At 45.9% G+C, this 7,500-nt stretch overlaps 4 long non-coding RNA genes across 5 annotated transcripts; 3 read left to right on the top strand and 1 right to left on the bottom strand.

Annotated features, from left to right (window-relative positions):
• Positions 1 to 275: 275 nt before the first annotated feature.
• Positions 276 to 1,014, top strand: LOC142923277 (uncharacterized). The gene is made up of 5 exons (XR_012940657.1): positions 276 to 419; positions 464 to 507; positions 574 to 683; positions 750 to 903; positions 948 to 1,014. It is a non-coding gene; the product is annotated as an uncharacterized LOC142923277 (long non-coding RNA).
• Positions 1,015 to 1,698: 684 nt separating this feature from the next.
• Positions 1,699 to 1,956, top strand: LOC142923279 (uncharacterized). The gene is made up of 3 exons (XR_012940659.1): positions 1,699 to 1,743; positions 1,788 to 1,809; positions 1,854 to 1,956. It is a non-coding gene; the product is annotated as an uncharacterized LOC142923279 (long non-coding RNA).
• A 60-nt stretch (positions 1,957 to 2,016) lies between these two features.
• LOC142923280 (uncharacterized) lies at positions 2,017 to 2,736 on the top strand. 2 transcript variants are annotated; one of them, XR_012940660.1, is made up of 3 exons: positions 2,017 to 2,095; positions 2,381 to 2,534; positions 2,711 to 2,736. It is a non-coding gene; the product is annotated as an uncharacterized LOC142923280 (long non-coding RNA). The 2 variants fall into 2 exon arrangements; XR_012940661.1 differs by lacking the exon at positions 2,711 to 2,736 and adding an exon at positions 2,601 to 2,648.
• An 871-nt stretch (positions 2,737 to 3,607) lies between these two features.
• Positions 3,608 to 7,490, bottom strand: LOC142923276 (uncharacterized). The gene is made up of 2 exons (XR_012940656.1): positions 6,137 to 7,490; positions 3,608 to 4,173 (listed from the first exon to the last, which is right to left on the bottom strand). It is a non-coding gene; the product is annotated as an uncharacterized LOC142923276 (long non-coding RNA).
• Positions 7,491 to 7,500: the final 10 nt, after the last annotated feature.

Genomic DNA, 7,500 nt, shown 5'->3' with positions numbered 1-7,500 from the left:
GGTAAAGAACGGTGATCCTTAAGGGACAGAACGGTGATCCTTCAGGTAAAGAATGGTGATCTTTAAGGTAAAGAACGGTGATCCTTCAGGTAAAGAACGGTGATCCTTCAGGTAAAGAACGGTGATCCTTCAGGTAAAGAACGGTGATCCTTCAGGTAAAGAACGGTGATCCTTCATGGACAGAACAGTGATCCTTCAGGTAAAGAACGGTGATCCTTCAGGTAAAGAACGGTGATCCTTCAGGGAAAGAACGGTGATCCTTCATGGACAGAACGGTGATCCTTCAGGTAAAGAACGGTGATCCTTCAGGTAAAGAACGGTGATCCTTCAGGTATAGAACGGTGATCCTTCAGGTAAAGAACGGTGATCCTTCAGGGAAAGAACGGTGATCCTTCAGGTAAAGAACGGTGATCCTTCAGGTAAAGAACGATGATCCTTCAGGGAAAGAACGGTGATCCTTAAGGGAAAGAACGGTGATCCTTCAGGTAACGAACGGTGATCCTTCAGGTAAAGAACGGTGATCCTTCAGGGAAAGAATGGCTATCCTTCAGGTAAAGAACGGTGATCCTTCAGGTAATGAACGGTGATCCTTCAGGTAAAGAACGGTGATCCTTCAGGGAAAGAACAGTGATCCTTCAGGGAAAGAACGGTGATCCTTCAGGTAAAGAACGGTGATCCTTCAGGTAAAGAACGGTGATCCTTCAGGGACAGAACGGTGATCCTTCAGGTAAAGAACGGTGATCCTTAAGGGACAGAACGGTGATCCTTCAGGTAAAGAACGGTGATCCTTCAGGTAAAGAACGGTGATCCTTCAGGTAAAGAACGGTGATCCTTCAGGGAAAGAACGGTGATCCTTCAGGGAAAGAACGGTGATCCTTCAGGTAAAGAACGGTGATCCTTCAGGTAACGAACGGTGATCCTTCAGGTAACGAACGGTGATCCTTCAGGTAAAGAACGGTGATCCTTCAGGTAAAGAACGGTGATCCTTCAGGTAAAGAACGGTGATCCTTCAGGTAACGAACGGTGATCCTTCAGGTAAAGAACAGTGATCCTTCAGGTAACGAACGGTGATCCTTCAGGGAAAGAACGGTGACCCTTCAGGTAAAGACCGGTGATCCTTCAGAGACAGAACGGTGATCCTTCAGGTAAAGAACGGTGATCCTTCAGGTAAAGAACGGTGATCCTTCAGGTAAAGAACGGTGATCCTTCAGGTAAAGAACGGTGATCCTTCAGGTAATGAACGGTGATCCTTCAGGTATAGAACGGTGATCCTTCAGGTAAAGAACGGTGATCCTTCAGGTAAACGAACGGTGATTCCTTCAGGGAAAGAACGGTGACCCTTCAGGTAAAGACCGGTGATCCTTCAGGTAAAGAACGGTGATCCTTCAGGGACAGAACGGTGATCCTTCCAGTAAAGAACGGTGATCCTTCAGGGAAAGAACGGTGATCCTTCAGGTAAAGAATGGTGATCCTTAAGGTAAAGAACGGTGATCCTTCAGGGAAGAGAACGGTGATCCTTCAGGGACAGAACGGTGATCCTTAAGGTAAAGAACGGTGATCCTTAAGGGAAAGAACGGTGATCCTTCAGGTAAAGAACGGTGATCATTAGGGGACAGAACGGTGATCCTTCAGGGACAGAACGGTGATCCTTAAGGGAAAGAACGGTGATCCTTTCAGGTAAAGAACGGTGATCATTAGGGGACAGAACGGTGATCCTTCAGGGACAGAACGGTGATCCTTCAGGTAACGAACGGTGATCATTAGGGGACAGAACGGTGATCCTTAAGGGAAAGAACGGTGATCCTTCAGGTAAAGAACGGTGATCATTAGGGGACAGAACGGTGATCCTTAAGGGAAAGAACGGTGATCCTTCAGGTAAAGAACGGTGATCTTTCAGGTAAAGAACGGTGATCCTTCAGGTAACGAACGGTGATCCTTCAGGGAAAGAACGGTGATCCTTCAGGTAAAGAACGGTGATCCTTCAGGTAAAGAACGGTGATCCTTCAGGTAAAGAACGGTGATCCTTCAAGGAAAGAACGGTGATCCTTCAGGGACAGAACGGTCATCCTTCAGGTAACGAACGGTGATCCTTCAGGTACAGAACGGTGATCCTTCAGGTAACGAACGGTGATCCTTCAGGTAACGAACGGTGATCCTTCAGGGAAAGACGGTGATCCTTCAGGTAAAGAACTGTGATCCTTCAGGTAAAGAACGGTGATCCTTCAGGTAAAGAACGGTGATCCTTCAGGTAAAGAACGGTGATCCTTCAGGTAAAGAACGGTGATCCTTCAGGTAATGAACAGTGATCCTTCAGGTATAGAACGGTGATCCTTCAGGTAAAGAACGGTAATCCTTTAGGTAACGAACGGTGATCCTTCAGGGAAAGAACGGTGATCCTTCAGGGAAAGAACGGTGATCCTTCAGGTAAAGAACGGTGATCCTTCAGGGAAAGAACGGTGATCCTTCAGGGAAAGAACGGTGATCCTTCAGGTAAAGAACGGTGATCCTTCAGGTAAAGAACGGTGATCCTTCAGGTAATGAACAGTGATCCTTCAGGTATAGAACGGTGATCCTTCAGGTAAAGAACGGTGATCCTTCAGGTAACGAACGGTGATCCTTCAGGGAAAGAACGGTGACCCTTCAGGTAAAGACCGGTGATCCTTCAGAGACAGAACGGTGATCCTTCAGGTAAAGAACGGTGATCCTTCAGGTAAAGAACGGTGATCCTTCAGGTAATGAACGGTGATCCTTCAGGTAAAGAACGGTGATCCTTCAGGTAAAGAACGGTGATCCTTCAGGTAAAGAACGGTGATCCTTCAGGTAAAGAACGGTGATCCTTCAGGTAAAGAACGGTGATCCTTCAGGGAAAGAACGGTGATCCTCCAGGTAAAGAACGGTGATCCGATCTCCGACCCCCCCCCCCAGGAACAGGTCCGCAGGATTCGCTGAGCCTTTCCCGTGGATTTCCACGTGGAGGGGGAAATCCCTAAGCCCAGGGAAAAATACATCATGGGTGGCAAAGGTGGGGGATGACCCTGCTGGGAATTTTTGCCCGTGATTTTTATCGGAATTCCTTCAGGGATTTTATTTTTCAGCGGGAATATATATATTTTTTAGGATTTGTTTTGCGGGAATGTTTTTTTTTTGGGGGGGGTGGGATTTTTTTCGGATATATTTTTACGATACTTTTTTCAACGATAATTTTTTTCTGGCATATCTTTCTCGAATATTTTTCCGGGATTTTTCAGCGGGAATTTTTGTTTTGTTAGGATTTGTTTTGCGGGAATGTTTTTTTTGGGGGGGGGGGGTGGGATTTTTTTCGGATATATTTTTACGATACTTTTTTACGATACTTTTTGTGTTTCTGGCATTTCGTTCTTGAATATTTTTCCGGGATTTTTTCAGCGGGAATTTTTTTTTCAATAGGATTTCTTTTCCGAGAATGTTTTTTCGGGGGTGGGATTTTTTTTCGGATATATTTTCACAACACTTTTTTTAAGGTACTTTTGTTTTTTCTGGCATTTCGTTCTCGAATATTTTTCCGGGAATTTTTCAGCGGGAATTTTTTTTAATTAGTATTTCTTTTCCGGGAATGTTTTTTTTGGGGGGTGGGTGGGATTTTTTTCGGATATATTTTTACGATACTTTTTTTACGATATTTTTTTTTACGATAATTTTTGATTTTCTGGCATTTCTTTCTCGAATATTTTTCCGGGAATTTTTCAGCGGGAATTTTTTTTAAAATTAGGATTTGTTTTGCGGGAATGTTTTTTTGGGTGGGATTTTTTTCGTATATATTTTTTACGATACTTTTTTTACGATAATTTTAGTTTTTCTGACATTTTCTTTCTCGAATATTTTTCCGGGAATTTTTTTGTGGGGGGGAATCTTTTGTTCGGGACTTTTTTGGGGTGGGATTTGTTTTCCGGGAGTCCTTTGATGGATTTTTTTTCACGGCAATTTTTTTTGTTATTTCGGAGTTCTTTCTGGGAACGTTTTTTGTGGAAAGTTTTTTTTGCTTTTTTTCCGGGAATTTTTTTTTGTGTGTGTAGGAATTGTCCTGGGAATGTGTTCCTGGGAATGTCGAATTCTTATCTTCTTATCTTCTGGGAATGTTTTCAAGTCTCCACTTTTCCTTTGACCATCCACGGAAACCAGCAGCAGAACAGCAGTCTGGGAATTGACAGCAAAACACTGAGATGGATCAGCAAGGTGCCAGCCTAGGTGCACCGGGCATAGCACAAACACGGGCAGGTGAGTGGGTGGGTGGGTGAGTGGGTGAGTGAGTGAGTGGGTGGGTGAGTGAGTGGGTGAGTGAGCGAGTGGGTGAGTGAGTGGGTGGGTGGGTGGGTGAGTGGGTGGGTGAGTGGGTGGGTGAGTGGGTGAGTGGGTGGGTGAGTGGGTGAGTGAGTGGGTGAGTGGGTGAGTGAGTGAGTGGGTGGGTGGGTGAGTGGGTGGGTGAGTGGGTGAGTGGGTGGGTGAGTGGGTGAGTGAGTGGGTGAGTGGGTGAGTGAGTGAGTGGGTGGGTGGGTGGGTGAGTGGGTGAGTGGGTGAGTGAGTGGGTGGGTGGGGTGGGTGAGTGGGTGAGTGAGTGGGTGGGTGGGTGGGTGAGTGGGTGGGTGAGTGAGCGAGTGGGGTGGGTGAGTGGGTGAGTGGGTGGGTGGGTGGGTGAGTGAGTGGGTGAGTGGGTGAGTGATTGAGTGGGTGAGTCAGTGGGTGGATGAGTGGGTGAGGGGGTGAGTGGGTGGGTGAGTGGGTGGGTGGGTGAGTGAGTGGGTGAGTGGGTGAGTGGGTGAGTGAGTGAGTGGGTGAGTGAGTTGGTGAGTGAGTTGGTGAGCGAGTGAGTTGGTGAGCGAGTCAGTGAGTGAGTTGGTGAGTGAGTGGGTGAGTGAGTGGGTGAGTGAGTTGGTGAGTGAGTTGGTGAGTGAGTTGGTGAGTGAGTTGTTGAGCCGAGTTGGTGAGCGAGTGAGTGAGTGAGTTGGTGAGTGAGTGGGTGAGTGAGTGAGTTAGTGAGTGATTTGGTGAGTGAGTGAGTGAGTGAGTTGGTGAGTGAGTGAGTTGGTGAGTGAGTTGGTGAGTGAGTTAGTGAGTGAGTGGGCGAGTGAGTGAGTGAGTTAGTGAGTGAGTTGGTGAGTGAGTGAGTGAGTTGGTGAGTGAGTGAGTTGGTGAGTGAGTTGGTGAGTGAGTTGGTGAGCGAGTGAGTTGGTGAACAAGTCAGTGAGTTAGTTAGTTAGTAAGTGAGTGGGTGAGTGAGTTGGTGAGTGAGTTGGTGAGAGAGTGAGTTGGTGAGTGAGTTGGTGAGAGAGTGAGTTGGTGAGTGAGTTGGTGAGTGAGTTGGTGAGTGAGTTGGTGAGTAAGTTGGTGAGTGAGTTGGTAAGTAAGTTGGTGAGTGAGTTGGTGAGTGAGTTGGTGAGTGAGTTGGTGAGTGGGTGAGTGAGTGAGTGGGTGAGTGAGTGGGTGAGGGGTGAGTGGGTGGGTGAGTGAGTGAGTTGGTGAGCGAGTGAGTGAGTTGGTGAGTGAGTTGGTGAGCGAGTGAGTTGGTGAGTGAGTGGGTGGGTGGGTGAGTGAGTGAGTTGGTGAGCGAGTGAGCGAGTGAGTTGGTGAGTGAGTGGGTGAGTGAGTGGGTGAGTGAGTGGGTGAGTGAGTGGGTGAGTGAGTGAGTGGGTGAGGGGTGAGTCGGTGGGTGAGTGAGTGAGTTGGTGAGTGAGAGAGTGAGTTAGTGAGTGAGTTAGTGAGTGAGTTGGTGAGTGAGTGAGTGAGTTGGTGAGTGAATTGGTGAGCGAGTGAGTTGGTGAGTGAGTTGGTGAGTGAGTTGGTGAGCGAGTGAGTTGGTGAGTGAGAGAGTGAGTTAGTGAGTGAGTAAGTGAGTGAGTTGGTGAGTGAGTGAGTGAGTTGGTGAGTGAGTTGGTGAGTGAGTGAGTTGGTGAGCGAGTGAGTGAGTGAGTAAGTTGGTGAGTGAGTTGGTGAGTAAGTTGGTGAGCGAATGAGTTGGTAAGTGAGTTGGTGAGTGAGTTGGTGAGCGAGTGAGTTGGTGAGTTGGTGAGTGAGTTGGTGAGTGAGTTGGTGAGTGAGTTGGTGAGTGAGTGGGTGAGTTGGTGAGCGAGTGAGTTGGTGAGTGAGAGAGTTCTTAGCTTACCTGCCCATGGGGCTTTTCGAAATGAGTTCTTTAGGCGATTTCCCATCCAAATGTATGATACACGGACGCCCTACACACACACCCACACACACACACACTCAGGCAAAGCTCCCCCATGTAGCCTCAACAGACTGCAGGGGCAAGTGCAGCAGCAGCAGCGTCTATGAAAGCTCTCTGTCCATGTGGTCACAGACACAGAGGGGGGTGGAGAGACCAGCACCACGCCCGGCCGCCTTTGTCTCTCCCCAGGGCTAGCGATGTTCACTACACCACCACCGCTACACCAGGTGACTCATTTGAGGCTGAGTCGACCTAGGGGAGGGCCGGTTCGGACAATCGCGGTCACTGTGGTGGTGATGGCCGTGAGCGGGAATTGAACTCAGAACGCTACTACACTACACTACTACACTACACTATACACTACTACACTATACACTACTACACTATACACTACACATTACTACACTATACACTACTACACTATACATGACTACACTATACTATATACTACTACACTACACACTACTACACTACACTATACACTACTACACTACACTATACACTACTACACTATACACTATACACTACACTATACACTACTACACTATACTATACACTATACACTACTACACTATACACTACACTATACACTACTACACTATACACTACACTACTACACTATACTATTACACTACACTATACACTACTACACTATACACTACAACACTATACACTATATTATACACTACTACACTATACACTACAATATACACTACTACACTATACACACCTACACTATACTATACACTACTACACTATACACTATATTATACTATACACTACACTATACACTACTACACTACTATACACTACTATACACTACACTATACACTACTACACTACACTATACACTACACTACTATACACTACTACACTATACACTACTAAACTATACACTACACTACTACACTACACTATACACTACTACACTATACACTACAACACTATACACATATATTATACACTACTACACTATACACTACACTATACACTACTACACTATACACAACTACACTATACTATACACTACTACACTATACACTATATTATACACTACTACACTATACACTACACTATACTATACACTACACTATACACTACTACACTACACTATACACTACACTACTATACACTACTATACACTACACTATACACTACTACAATATACACTACTACACTATACTATACACTACTAGACTACACACTACTACACTACACTATACACTACTACACTACACTATAGACTACTACACTATACACTACTACCACTATACACTACTACACTATACACTACTACACTACAC

The sequence above is a fragment of the Petromyzon marinus genome, unplaced genomic scaffold (assembly GCF_048934315.1).
Source record: "Petromyzon marinus isolate PM22_M1 ecotype Great Lakes invasive population unplaced genomic scaffold, UKy_Petmar_22M1.pri1.0 PM_Scaffold_38, whole genome shotgun sequence".
Lineage (NCBI taxonomy): Eukaryota > Metazoa > Chordata > Hyperoartia > Petromyzontiformes > Petromyzontidae > Petromyzon > Petromyzon marinus.
The sequence above is the reverse complement of the archived record's forward strand: the minus strand, read 5'-3'. Positions and strand labels throughout refer to the sequence as shown.